Raw genomic sequence first — 13535 nt, 5'->3', positions numbered from 1 at the left:
CAGCCTACATTGCAGCTGGCAACCATCATGAGGTCTTACCAAAGTCCTTGTAGCTTAAGGCATAGACTACAACCTTATTAGAAGAAAAACACTCAGAGAACAGGTTGTGGCCTGTCCTTCTAAAACTGGTCACAGTTCACAGCAGGGTGTTGAGTTCATTCACGGGTAGTTATGGTTTGAGCCAGTACTGGTCCTTCATTTATGCAGTGAATGAGTGGCTTTAAGGATGGGGTGCCCCCTTAATTCCACCTTTGGGAGGGTTGTAACTCAGTGATGTGTTGTCAGTTTTCATTCATTCCTCAACAAGTTTGTTTGGATTTGACCCTCAGACCCAGCTTGGCTTATTTTTACAGCTTGTGGATACTGGAAACTCTCAAGCTCCTCCCTTACCCATAATGCTGTAGCCCCCTACCATACCTCGTCTAGTTTGCTGCCTTCACGTATGGACATGGTCGCTGTTAGCTGTCCAGATCTAGTGTGGCATTTGTGGGTGAAATAGGATTTTTATATTTTACTGCCTTTTTGTAGATATATATTCCTCCTGTATCCTTCTTACACTTATCGGTATATTGTTAGCTTACCATTGTTGGTATTTTTTTCTCTTATACTCTTTTGGTAATTTCTTTAATAACCATTGTTGGTAATTGCTTCTTCACTTTATTCTTTTATTTCTTCTTTAAAAAAAAAAAAAGTCCTGAATTTCTATTATTAAACTGTATTTAAGTTTTCATTTCCAATATGGCTGAAAAACCTTTTTGGTTTTAAAAAATGTAAACATTGTGGCCATAAAATGCCTCTGTCTTGGCGCACATGATTCCTGTGTGTACTGTTTAGGCACAGCTCATTTAAGAGAGTCTTGCAACATTTGTAAGGCCTTTAATGCACAGGCCTTAATGGACCACAGAAATAAACTAGTTCTAAAAGTTTTTTTACCGACTTCTTTTTCAGAGACTTTATCTGGAGCTCAAACGTCCAAGAAATTAGGCAAGAAGGAATCCAGAAAGTATCCATCGGACCCTTGCAGATCCTCCACTCCTAGTTCTGACTCTACTTTTGAACCTTCTCGCAAGATGTCTAAGCAGTCGGATCCAAGTTCCTCCGGTCCAAAAACTAAACCCTTGGATCTGACAGCTTCTGATAACAGATCCATATCCTCAGATCTGACACACACACACACACACACACACACACACACACACACACACACACACACACACACACACACACACACACACACAAAAATAAGGTCATCTTTTGATCCTGTCCGATGCCATCATTGTAGGACCCTTTCAAGTGGCCGCCTCCTCTTGTTCTTCTAGGGGTCTGATAGAAGCAGATGTGGATAAAATGGTGAGGAAATTTCTCTTGGCACAAATTCAGATGGGAGTTTTCCCAGTTCCTACCCCATCGGGTCTGGAGACCTACACCGGTACTACTGTACCTGTTTTGACTCCTTCTCCGATCCAAACTTTGGCTTTGGAGCTCCTAGATCTGAGACTTCCGAGACTGTCCATGTTGGATCTGAAGATTGTTGCATCTTCTGCTCCGATACCCTGTCTGAGTGGCTCGGCTCAGAGTATGTCCGAGGTGTTACTCCAAAGTTGTTGGTGCTATCTCTGCCCCTTGGAGCCTTGGGTTTGGACAGCGTGGCTCTGACCTCTGCCTCTGATGGGCTGGCTTTGGATCAGAGGGAGCCGACGTTCTGGAAGCATGTCTTCTTGGCACTGTCGACCTCCTTCTCCCTGGGACATTTCTGCCCTTGAGGTAGTGAAGAGAGTGTTCTCTACTTTTAGAGAGAGAATCCTGAGCTTACTCAAGATTCTTTTTAGTGCCAGGACTGGAGACCAGTTTGGATCTCCGCAAACTAAACAAATCAGTTCAGTATACAAAAGTTCCGGGTGGTCACGGTTCAGTCCATTTTGTCTTTTCTGAACAAGAAAGACCGGATGTGCTCAGTAGAGCTTCAGGATGCATACTGTCGCATAAAAATGAACAGATGAGCCAGAAAATCCCTACACTTCCAGCTGGAAGACCGTCATCACCAGTTGAGAGCTCTGCCCTTTGACCTCACCACAGCCCCAAGGGTGTTCACCAATTTCATGGCGGTAGTAGCAGCTCACTTGAGACTGCAGGGTTTCCAGGTGTTTCCGTACTTGGATGACTGGGTCATAACTGTTCTGACCAGGCATCTTCTGATAAAAGCAAGAGGTTATGTATTCCAGCTTTGCTCTCATCTAGGAGTTAACATCAATCACAACAAATCTTAGCTAGAACCATGTCAGACAGAGTTCATAGGGGCTTTGTTCAGTACTGTATCGGTTACAGCCTCCCTTCCCTTACCAAGACTCCAGACTATTCGATTGCAAGTCAAAAAGATAATTAAAAAAATGTCTCCATCATCTTGATTAATTCTACAAGCCTTGGGGTCAATGTCCTCAGCGGTAGTTCTGGTTCCGTTAGCAAAATACCATATAAGAATTCTTCAGTAGGCCCTAGCAACTCAGTGGTCTATTCTACACTAATCTATGTCCAACCAAGTCAGAATAACAGAGGCATGCAAAAAGTACCTCTTCTGGTGGATTTGCTCAGATCAGATATTTCAAGGCTGTCCCTTTATCCTTCCTCAGCATAAAGCCATAGTGACCAAGGATGCTTCCCAAATTGGGTCAGGGTGGCACATCTTGGGAAAGATAGTCCAAGGCACCTGGTCCCATGAAGAGGCCAGTACAGATATCTGTATCCTGGAAATGAGAGCACAGGACTAAGGAGTGGGGGGCTCCCACTTCCAAAGCAGGGAGTAGTAAGACTACCCCCGATGGTAAACTGTCTCCATGACTTAACTTTAAAACTTCCAAGCCCTTCCCAACTGACTGCTCCTTTAGGAAGAAAGATTGCACTGCGGGCAAAAAACTAGGAACTCTTTACCGAGGACAAATTTGTTTTAAATATAATTTCCCAAGGATACAGATTCCACTTCCACACTTTACCAACCCCAAACGGTTGGACAGATCTACCCCCAAATCAGTGGGCAGAGGCTCAAAAGCAAGTTCTCTCTCTCTCTCAAGTATAAGAGCTATTCAAACTGTCCCAGAACAGGAAAGTGGACAAGGTTTCTACTCAAGACTTTTCCTGGTGCCCAGAAAAGGCAACTTTTGGCGTCCTATCCTGGACCTCTCTACCCTAAACACTTTTTTGGTGATCCCAAAATTCAAGATGCTAACTCTTCACCAGTTGCTTCCTATGCTAGGCAGGATGCCTGGTTGGCAACACTGCATTTAAAGGAAGCCTACCTGCACATCCCAATCAGGGAATCTTGCAGAAGATACATACGCTTCAAAGCAGACTTCATGCACTATCAGTTCTCTGCACTGCCCTTTGGCTTATCTACTGCGCCCAGGGTATTCACAAAGTGCCTAGCTCCAGTCATTGCATTTTGCAGGTAAAGAAATATTCAAGTATACCCATACCTGGATAATTGTCTAATTCAGGCAGAAAGCCAGGACATAACTATTGAATCATCTGGCGTTTGTACAAAAGTGCTAACTTCTCTGGGGTACACCATAAACAAAAAGAAATCACATCTTGTACCCTACCAACAAATTATATTCCTGGGAGCAAGCTTGAATACAACTTCTAGATGGCTTTCCTCACGCCAGAGAAACAAGTTCATTTGACAGCCTACTTCAAACTAATGGCCACAAAGACCCTGCTATATTTGCAAGACAAATACTGCAAGCCTTGGGGTTCATGGCCCCTTGCATTCTCCTAATTCCATATGCAAGACTGCATATGAGGAAACTACAGTGGTATCTAAAAAGCCTATGGTGTCAACATTCTCAGGATCTAGAAGTAATGATTCCTGTCATACCTTGCCTACAGATAGAGTTCCTTTGGTGGGCAGAGGCTTGCCACCAAAACAAGGGACTGCCATTCACTCTACCCCCTGCCACCCAAACCCTAACAGACGCAACAGACTACGCATGGGGGGCTCACTTGGCAGGGAAGTGCATTCAGGGCAAATGGAACCCAAGTCAAATGCACCTGCATATCAATCAAAAAGAAATGTTAGCTGTACAGAATCCACTGACAGCCTTCAAGGACCACATTCTTCCAGGACAATTAATGGTAAAGATGGACAACACCACTGTTATATGGTACATAAACAAGCAGGGGGGAACCCACTCAGACCCTCTCTGCAGACTAGCCATGGCTCTGTGGAACACAGCCTTGAGCTACCAAGTGCACCTACAGGCTCAATTCCTGCCAGGAAAGCTAAATGCATTGGCAGACGAACTAAGCAGAAATCTCATGTACCCACACGAGTGGAAACTGGAACCAAAGGCATTCAACATGTTAATAAACAAATGGGGGAGCCCAGAGATAGACCTGTTTGTCTCCCCCCAGAACTACCAATTGGACAAATTCTGCACAAGGACTCCCCAGAAACAAGCTTGGAATGTGGATGCCCTGTCCTTCACCAGGAAAAAATCTATCAGTTTATACCTTTCCTCCTCTGCCTCTCCTCTCCAAGGAACTACTAAAGATCAAACAGGACAAACCAAGGATGATACTGATTGCACCAGACTGGCCACACCAACACTGGTACCCCCTCTTGCACAGTGTGTCACTGCTGGCACCATGGCACCTGCCTCAGACCCCTGTCCTGCTGTCCCAGCAGGAGAGAGAGATTCTGCACCCTCAGCTTCAAACTCTGAATTTGGCAGCCTGGCTAATTACCTGATCTCTCCGTTACCATCCCTCAGTAAACAAGTGGTGGATGTCATTCTGGAGGCAAGGAGGCCTAGTACTAGAATATCTTATGCTGAAAAATGGAAAAGATTCTGTTCCTGGAACTGAACTCAGGGGATGGGCACAGCAGCGCCCAATTTGCCTCAGATTCTTCAATACTTAACTGAGATGCTTCACAAGGGCCTTTCCTTTTCCTCCATCAAAATTCATGCCTCAGCCATTCCAGCTCATCACAACACAGAACCACCCCTCTTCTCTCATCCACTGTTCAATCAGTTCCTCAGAGAGGCCAAAAACTTAAGACCACCCAGGAGAGCCCCAACCCCAGACTGGAACCTTAACTTTGTATTGGAAAAACTCAATCTACCTCCTCTTGAGCTAGCTGCAAATGCAGAGTTGAAATTCCTTTCTTGGAAAACAGCCTTCATTTTAGCCATCACTTCAGCAAGAAGGGTGTCTGAATTTACAGGCCCTTATGGCAGTGGAGACTTTCATCATCTTTCATGCAGACAGGGTGCCCCTCAGGACCAATCCCTCCTTCATGCCCAAGGTAGTATCCAGTGTTGCTCTTAATCAGTCCATTCACTTGCCAACCTTCTTTTCTAGTCCACAGAATAAAGAGGAATGTATACTGCACTCCTTAGATGTGCACAGACAGCGTAAATTTTACTTGGACAGGACTAAACCTCTCAGGGAATCTGAACAGCTGCTGGTGGCATTTGCTGCAGGGGCAGAGGGGAAGGCCATTTCAAAGCAAACCATTCCTAAATGGATAGGCCATTGCATTCATTTCTGTTATAAGCACCATGGAAAGCCTACCCCACAGGGGATAAGACCACATTCAACCAAGGCTGCATCTACCTCTATAGCCTTTCTTAGAGGTGTCCCTACCAGGGATATCCTAGAAGCTGCTACCTGGAGTTCTGTACATACCTTCACCAAGCATTACAAATTGCCAATTTTCTCTAAATCCAGAGCTGGTTTTGCCACTGCAGGCTTGCAGGCCCTTATAGCTGGTCCTAATGCTGTCTAACTTCCTCCTCCCATCCTTAGGTTTGGGAATCTACCCAAATGTGATGACTGCAACAGTGAAACATGAAGAACATAGTACAGTTGTGTAGACTTACCATAAATGTAGATGTTCAAGTGTATTCACTGTTGCAGTCCTGGTTACCATCCCTCCAGACCCCTGACTTCTTTTGGCTATACCTTTATTCTTGTTTACTATGCTTAAAGCTTTTTGGTGTATTTTCTTTTTTGTTGGAGGTGTAACCTTGTATATATATATTTAATTGCTTCCCATTAGAGGGGCACCTGACATCTGTGGCAAGAAAAACTGATGTAATGACGTCGGCTACATGCTTTATACCCCTGACTACCTGACATCATGGAAGATGAGACAGCAACCGACGTAGGACCCAGGACTTCGATAATCAGGCTGACTGAGGGCTACTGCAAACAGATAACCCAAATGTGATGACTGCAACAGTGAATACACTTGAACATCTGCATTTATGGTAAGTGTACACAACTGTATTTTCTCCATTAATTTGGTGCAAAGCCTGTCTAGAGGCTATGGTTAAACAGTGACTCCTGGTAGGTCATGTTTCAGGCTATTTAGGAGGCATCCTAGCTTGTTACTGTGGCCAACCGATGCAGTATTTTTGGCCATAGAGAGTATATCTAGGACCTGTTCCCTAGTGATAGTTGGGGGCAGGGGGGATTGTTTGATGGTGTTTCCTGGTGGGGTCTGCTGGGGGAGAGAGGGGGTTAACATTGGAGCTGAATTTTTCAGCCAGTGTAGTTGCTATATCTTTCAGATCTATGTAGGTTGCTCCATTTACAGTCAGTTCTTCACACTACTGTGTGCTGCATTTGATGTTTCGGATATAACTGAAGAAGGCCTTGTTCTTTTTTGCCTGAGAGAGGCTATCTTTATCTTAAATGTGGCTGTAGTAAATTTAATTTGCCCTCTTAATTGCTTGTTTAAATTGATGAGAGAGTTTTTTTTCGTCATGCTGGGCATAGCACTTCCACATCTTGACGATTACTTTTTTCTTTTGTTGTTTCTACCAAGAAGGTTTGTTCTTTTTTGAGTTAATTCTAGACTTTGTTCTGATAGGTACAGCTGTCTCTAATCATTTATTGACATGGTTGTACAGGATCTCTGTGAATAATTCTGCATAGGCAGCTGTGTTCTCAGGGTTTGGGGGTTGAAATTTTGACAGGTTACCACTAAGCAATAAGAAGTTTGCCCTTAGAATAGTTCCTAAATGTTACAAGGTTAGCTGAGGTCACAGAATTGATTTACATTATGAAGGAGACAGCTTTATGGTCTGGCCTTACCAGAGAGGACTCTACACTAATGGGAGTACAGTCTCCTATTTGTGAGTATTAGGTTGAATATGTTTGCACCCTTAGCGGGCCAGTTGACTGTTTGGTTCAAGGCGTTTGTTTACAAAGTCCAGGAATCTCTGGGCTTGTAAATTTGGGTTGTGTAAGTATCCCAGTTTATAATGGGGTAGTCGAAGTCTCCCATGAATATGGTATTGAATTGAATGGTGAGGCCCTCTAGTATGTCTTAATAACAAGTTATATGATTCTTGAGTCATAAAGGGTGACCTATAGCTTACAGGATATGATATGGGACTTTACCTATGGAAGTCTGGACATGGAAAAGCTCAAGTGTGTCATCCTGTGTGGCTGGTCTTGAGGTGAGTTTGTTGTTGATAAAGATTGAGACCTCCACCTTTGGTCACTGCCTATGTAGTAGCTGGGCAGAATGTGTGTAAGAGTTTCACTGCCAGAGTACTGTTTGTGGCTTTAAGTCATGTCTCAGTTACTGCACAGATGTCCGCATTCTTCAGGGGGAGAAGAATGTGGAGGTAGTTGAGTATTTAGGCTCTTGGCATTGAGCAGAAATGCCTTTAGATTCTCTTGCATTGGTTTTACTGCATCCAAAGTGTTGCCAGTTTGGCATTACTTGTAAAAGACACTATGGTGGACGACAGTGCTTAAGCCAATGTTTGAAAGCCTAGAGGGGCAGGTGCAGACCATTTTTGGTGGATCCTGACCCCTGACAGACAACTGACTGTGATTTTCTAATTATTCAGCCTGGTGAGGAGGACTTCTGTATGTCTCACAATGGAGTTTCTTATGAATAAAGTATTGGATAAAGTGTTGGCTTGCCTTATGGGCTTTGAGGCTGAGGCTGCAAAGGGTGTGATCCTATGTGTGGTGCTGTCCTGGTGGAGTTATTTTGAATTTGCTGAGGATTCTTTTTGTGGGAAAAATGTCTAGGATGTCTTTGGGTTTTAGGGATGTTGCTTTTAAGTGCCTCAGCATATGCTGGTCAGTGTGTTGTGTTAGTACTATGTGTGGTGGGTGTAATGCTTACATTACTGACAACTTAATTGGTTTTTTTTAGTGCTTTTCTGTGGAAGTTTTGCCTCCAGTGAGTTATGTAGAGGGGCTGACAAAATTAAATGTATTGCTGGAGAAGAGGAGTCTCACAGAACAAGAAGAGGAGCAATTGTAGGAAAATGAGGAAGTGAATAATATGCATATGGCTCTAGGTGATTCGGTCATGTTGACTAATGCTCGATTTGTGAAAGGCTGCTGTTAAGGAACTGTTTTTGATAATCGTATAATGAAAAAAACTTTTAGCCCAAACACTTAGGCAACAAAAAGTACAAGGAGTTGTTGCCAAACTTGGGAGCATGTGGTAAGAAAACTATCCAGAGGTCCTATAGCGGTATTAGAGGTATTTGATGAATTTTATGAGACTTTGTGTACAGCAGGCACACATGGAAAAGTTTATGGGATACATATTTATGCCAAGATTAGAGGAAGGTGAGTCTAACACTTGATAGCTAAGTAGAAAGAGATGAAAAAAGACACAATGTATAATCAATCAACAAGGAACTCTCCAGGAACAGACAGTATTCCTGTAGAAAATTAGGAAGTTAAGAGGAAAGAGAATGACAAAGATGGGGATTCCTTTTTCAACATTTTAAACTGGGGGAAAGTACCGTCATCTTGGTAGAAAGTGGTGGTTGTGGTATGGAAAGAGAGTAAAGACCTTCCAGATCCAGATTTAAGTAAGAAACGTTTTGATTTTTATATGATTATAACGCGTTTGCCTATGTTAACTAAAATAGTGGTAAAAATGTTAACAGACTTGATAGATATGGAATATATGGATCAGTGTGGTTTTGTGGAAGCGTGGCAACCTTTTTATGATGATACTACAATGGTGATAATCCCTAGGGAATTGAAGTGTAAGAAACTACCAACACTGTCTTTGAGTCTTGCACATAACATATTCAGTAGAGTCTGCTGGTATTTTATGGTAGGGCAATGGTAGTATTTGTGTTCCATGATGAAATACTAGGATTAAATAAGGACAATATATGAAGGGGTCTGAGGCAAGAATTAAGATGGAAGTGCACTTTGAGCTGTTTTTGAGTAGAGGAACCAGATGGGGATGTCTTCTTTCCCTTCTGTTTGTATTATATGTAGATCTGTTAGAAAAGAAAATAAGGGATTCACAGATTAACAGATATAACTGGTGTGGTAATCAAGAAAATGTACCCTTATTTGCTCATATCTTAAAAAGGCATTTCTAGTTTATAGAACATTTTGAGACAAATTCAAGTCTTGTAGGGCTATGAAGTAAGTGAAGATAAAACAAAACCTATAGCAGTAAGCTGTGCGCATATGCAGGAATTGGTTCAGCAGTGCCCATATTTTTGAGAACATAATAAGATTAAGTATTTATGTGTATGGATTGAAGAGGATTCTGTTATGGCATCTAAGAATATGTTGGAAGATGAGAAACAGAAGTTGATACTAAATGTAAATTTCTTGATTATGGGTATTGATAGTAAGATGTAAACAGTGAAAGTGTAGTCTTTTTAGTCTTGCATACATGTCAGATGTATTCACATCTTCTCCAGTTAATAGTTAAATAAGAGTTAAATTCATTTGTCTGGCAGGGGAAGAGGGCAATGGTTAAGTTAGATAAGTTGTTTCTTCCCATAGAACAAGGTGGTTTATGGGTTACCTGATTTGAAAGGGTACTTTAAAGCTGTGTAGTTAAGGCTTATAGACATAGCTCAAGCAGAAAGTTCTAAATCAAAGTAAAAAAGGGTGTTGAAACTGGGGGGGGGGTTCTTGTCAGAGACAGAGAGACTAGGATTTTGGATGCAAGTCCTTAAGGAGAATAACATCCACTATATAAAATATTATATTCATAAAGCAGCAAAAGTATTTTAAGAACTTAGCCAGCATGGGAATGGAAAATAACATTTTATCAGATAGGTAAGAGGAGGCTGGAATTTACTGGCGGTAATTAGTAATGGAGCCAAAGTATTGGGAGCAAATAACTCTGGAGGGAAAGAGTAATAAAGTTGGATAAGGCTATGGAAGGAATTTGAACTGCAGGGCAGACATGGTTTTCCCCTGTTAGGGAATGATAACACTATAAGCAAAGAGAAGGTGATAGAGGAGTGTTAAGTGAAAGACCGGCTTTGGTATAGTTTTTAGATGAGTCTAGAGCAGAAATGCTTTTACAAAAGGGATGATTAGTAGGTCATATAAAATATCATATGATAACTATAAGAATCAATTAAAGGAGTTTAGACAAAGTTTGGAAATAAGAATAGAAAGATAAATTACAGATGAAGAATAGTAAGAAATGTGTAGTGCTCCCAGGTATGCAAAAAAAGTCCAGAAGATTTAGTTTTTTTTTTTTTTTTTTTATGGAAGTCGTATAAGTAGTACATTTTGGTGGTGAGATTGGAAAGAGAAAATAAATTTGGGAGCATTTTTAGTATGTAAATAATTGTTGGATTTAAAGCATTTCCTAAATGGTGAGAGACCAAATGGTAGCAGATAAGGAAGTTATTTTTTGAGCTACTATATAGGATCTCAATTGCGTAGGCATAATACGGCCTTACTAAGTTAAATGCTGTTGGTGACCAAAAAAACAATCACGAGATAATGGAACTCAAAATCTAAACCAGTTGTAGTGGAAGTGTTGAATGTAGTAAAGGAGTTAAATTAATTGGAGGTAGAATCTTTAGAAACGAAATGTGCAAACTGCATAGAAATAAATAGAATGTGTTGGAACTGTAAAAGTACATGCAGAGTAGTTATCAGGAGGACCTATGTTTAACGGGTGATAGTAACTGAGCAGTAATTGAGCAGTATGTATAATGCTGAAGTGAATGAAAATTGTTAAATCCTATATATACTGAACAATTGATGTCCTTCTATTCTCATGTTGCAGTATTCATTACAGTACGGAGGTTGCTGCCTGCAGCGCCGACATCTGTCCAGTATACCAAAGTGTTTGGTTCAGGAGGGTACATGTGACATCCTCTGTCAGAGCCATAAACCAATGTAGGGTGTAAAAGTGACGTCTGGATGTACCCTCTTCAGATTTTTTCTGCTGGAGTGAACGTTGGACTTCAGTTTGCCAGTTCGGGAAGCAGATTGCCAGTTCTCAGACCGCTACAATCAACCACTAAAGATAAGTGCCCTGTTGGGTTTTCCTTGTTAATTGCTAAAATGTACATGTCCACTAGAAAGGGGAAGTGTACTTGTGGGAGACAAATTCCTCACAAGGACATGCACAAAAAGTGCGTATTCTGTTTAGGCGAGGCCCACGACCATGCATTTTGCCCCATTTGCAAATCCTTTGTACCTAAAACTCTTTGCAGCTTTCTGGCCGCCTTAAAACTATACTTGGAGAATCAAAGGCTCCGACGTCTCGTGCTCGGGATGGAGGGTGGAGTAGGCACGTCCAATGAGCCACCGCTGAAGAAGGCCAAGAAAATCCGGCAGAATTCCCATGCTGCACCTCAGGCATCCAGAGAGATTCTTGAGGTTGATGAAAGCCCGGGATCTTTTCAGACCTCCGTTTCCCTACCGGGCCCAGGTACCTCAATGGAAGCTGGGATGGCGGAAACTTTGAGTAAGTCAGCTGAGATTAATCAGCCATCAGATCCTGATGGCAGAGGGGAACCACAGCTCATACAGTCGGAAGGCCCTACTCTTGTACTACCATCCACCCAGACATTGGCTCCTACTCATTCTCAGCTGTCTGCCCCTATGAAGAGAAAACAAAAACTAAAACATCCTGAGACTCGACCTGTTTTTGGATGGGAAGTTTTCTCAGAGTCTTTTTAAGGAATTCCAGGCCTGAACAGACACAACAACCACCAGCTGCTTCCCCTTCAGGACCTCCTTTAGAGGTATCGGAGAAAGACGACTACTCTTCTGAGGAATCACTAACCTATGGATCACAAATAGACTCTCCCAAGGATTTTATTACCCCAGAGGAAGAGGATCCCATCACCCCTGAGTCTCCTGGTGAGGAATTCACCTTTGAAGACAGCATTTCCCTCTTGAGGGAACATTTTAAGTGGCAGGCCTCAGAGGTCTCTGGCACTATTTAAAAGTACATTGACCTGCTGCAAATGGAACAGCCATCCCCCTCTGCTGTGCCCTCTTTGCTGCCTGCATTCCAAGCTGCCTTCTTGGCTGCTTGACATGCCCCAGACTCTCAACTCCCTGCCTCTAAACATCCTTACTGTTTTTACAAAATCCCTCTGGACACCAAATTCCTATTTAAAAACCCACCAGCAGACCAATCAGTTATTGTAGTCTCTGCTGATAAAACAGCCAGACAATTACCTTCTGCTGCTCTGTACCCTACTGATAAAGACAGCAAGTTCATGGACAGACTAGGGAAGAAAGTATATACCTCCTCTACTCTGGCTATAAGAGCTCCCAACTACCATACACACATGGCTGGTATGTCCTGGACACCATTTCCAAGGCTTCTGCCCTTCTGTCTGAGGTTTCTGATTCATCTATTAAAATCCAACTTAACACTCTACTTTCCACATCATTCCAAGTGACTAGGCACTCCAAGTGCAATTATGACACTATGGAAGCCTCTTCAAAGTCTACTGCATTAGGTTCAGTGCTGAGGCGATATTCCTGGGTGAGACTTCAGCCACTTCCTTTGGATGTGCAAACTAAACTGCTTGATGCCCCACTGGACAATAAAGCCCTATTTGGACAGGCTTCAGCAGAACTTCTTAAATCACTCCAAGAAAAGGGGAAAGAAGTCCAGAACCTTAAACATTTGCTGGTGTCTCCCATTCCCAGATATCACAGAAACTACCCGCAGAGAGCTTTTTTTGGTCAGGAGACAGTCCTCCCACCCAGCTTCTCAGTCAAAGGGATATAGGCAACCTAGGAAAAGCTCTACTCTCAGGTTTCCATCCACCCCTTCAACCACCCCCTTTCAGAGCCAGTCTGACCAAACCAGACCACCTCCACTGTGACTCGCAACTACTAAACCCAAACACCCCCCCCCCCCATCCCTTCAACTCACCCTCTCCCTACCCTCCTGGTGGAAAATTACATCAGAAAACTGGGTCCTCTGTCATTCAGAGGGGATACTTTATGACTTGGTGGATGTTACCCCGCCCCCCCTCCGGGGAATTCCTCAACCTCCAGCAAACCAAGTTAATCTTTTCCCACCCATCATTCAACAACTGCTAGCTCAGTGCACCATAGAGCACCTCCCCTCCCCTCAAAGAATCAAAGGTTTTTACTCCAGAATGTTTCTGGTACCAAGGAAAGGCTGCTCATGGAGGCCAATTCTGGATTTATCTTTCCTAAACCTGTTCTTCAAGGTACCTAGTTTCAAAATGATTACCTTACGCTTACTCCTACCACTCATACCTGTGCAGGCTTTCATGGTAGCT

At 42.8% G+C, this 13535-nt stretch overlaps 1 protein-coding gene across 2 annotated transcripts in view; it reads left to right on the top strand.

The window, feature by feature from the left end:
* TANC1 (tetratricopeptide repeat, ankyrin repeat and coiled-coil containing 1) overlaps window positions 1-13535 on the top strand; it is a 3647153-nt gene that overhangs the window by 1978954 nt on the left and 1654664 nt on the right. The window lies entirely within an intron of this gene.

This window comes from Protopterus annectens, chromosome 6.part0 (assembly GCF_019279795.1).
Source record: "Protopterus annectens isolate FY-2018-M chromosome 6.part0, PAN1.0, whole genome shotgun sequence".
Classification (NCBI taxonomy): domain Eukaryota; kingdom Metazoa; phylum Chordata; order Ceratodontiformes; family Protopteridae; genus Protopterus; species Protopterus annectens.
Note: the sequence above shows the minus strand (reverse complement) of the source record. Positions and strands in the feature narration are given on the sequence as shown.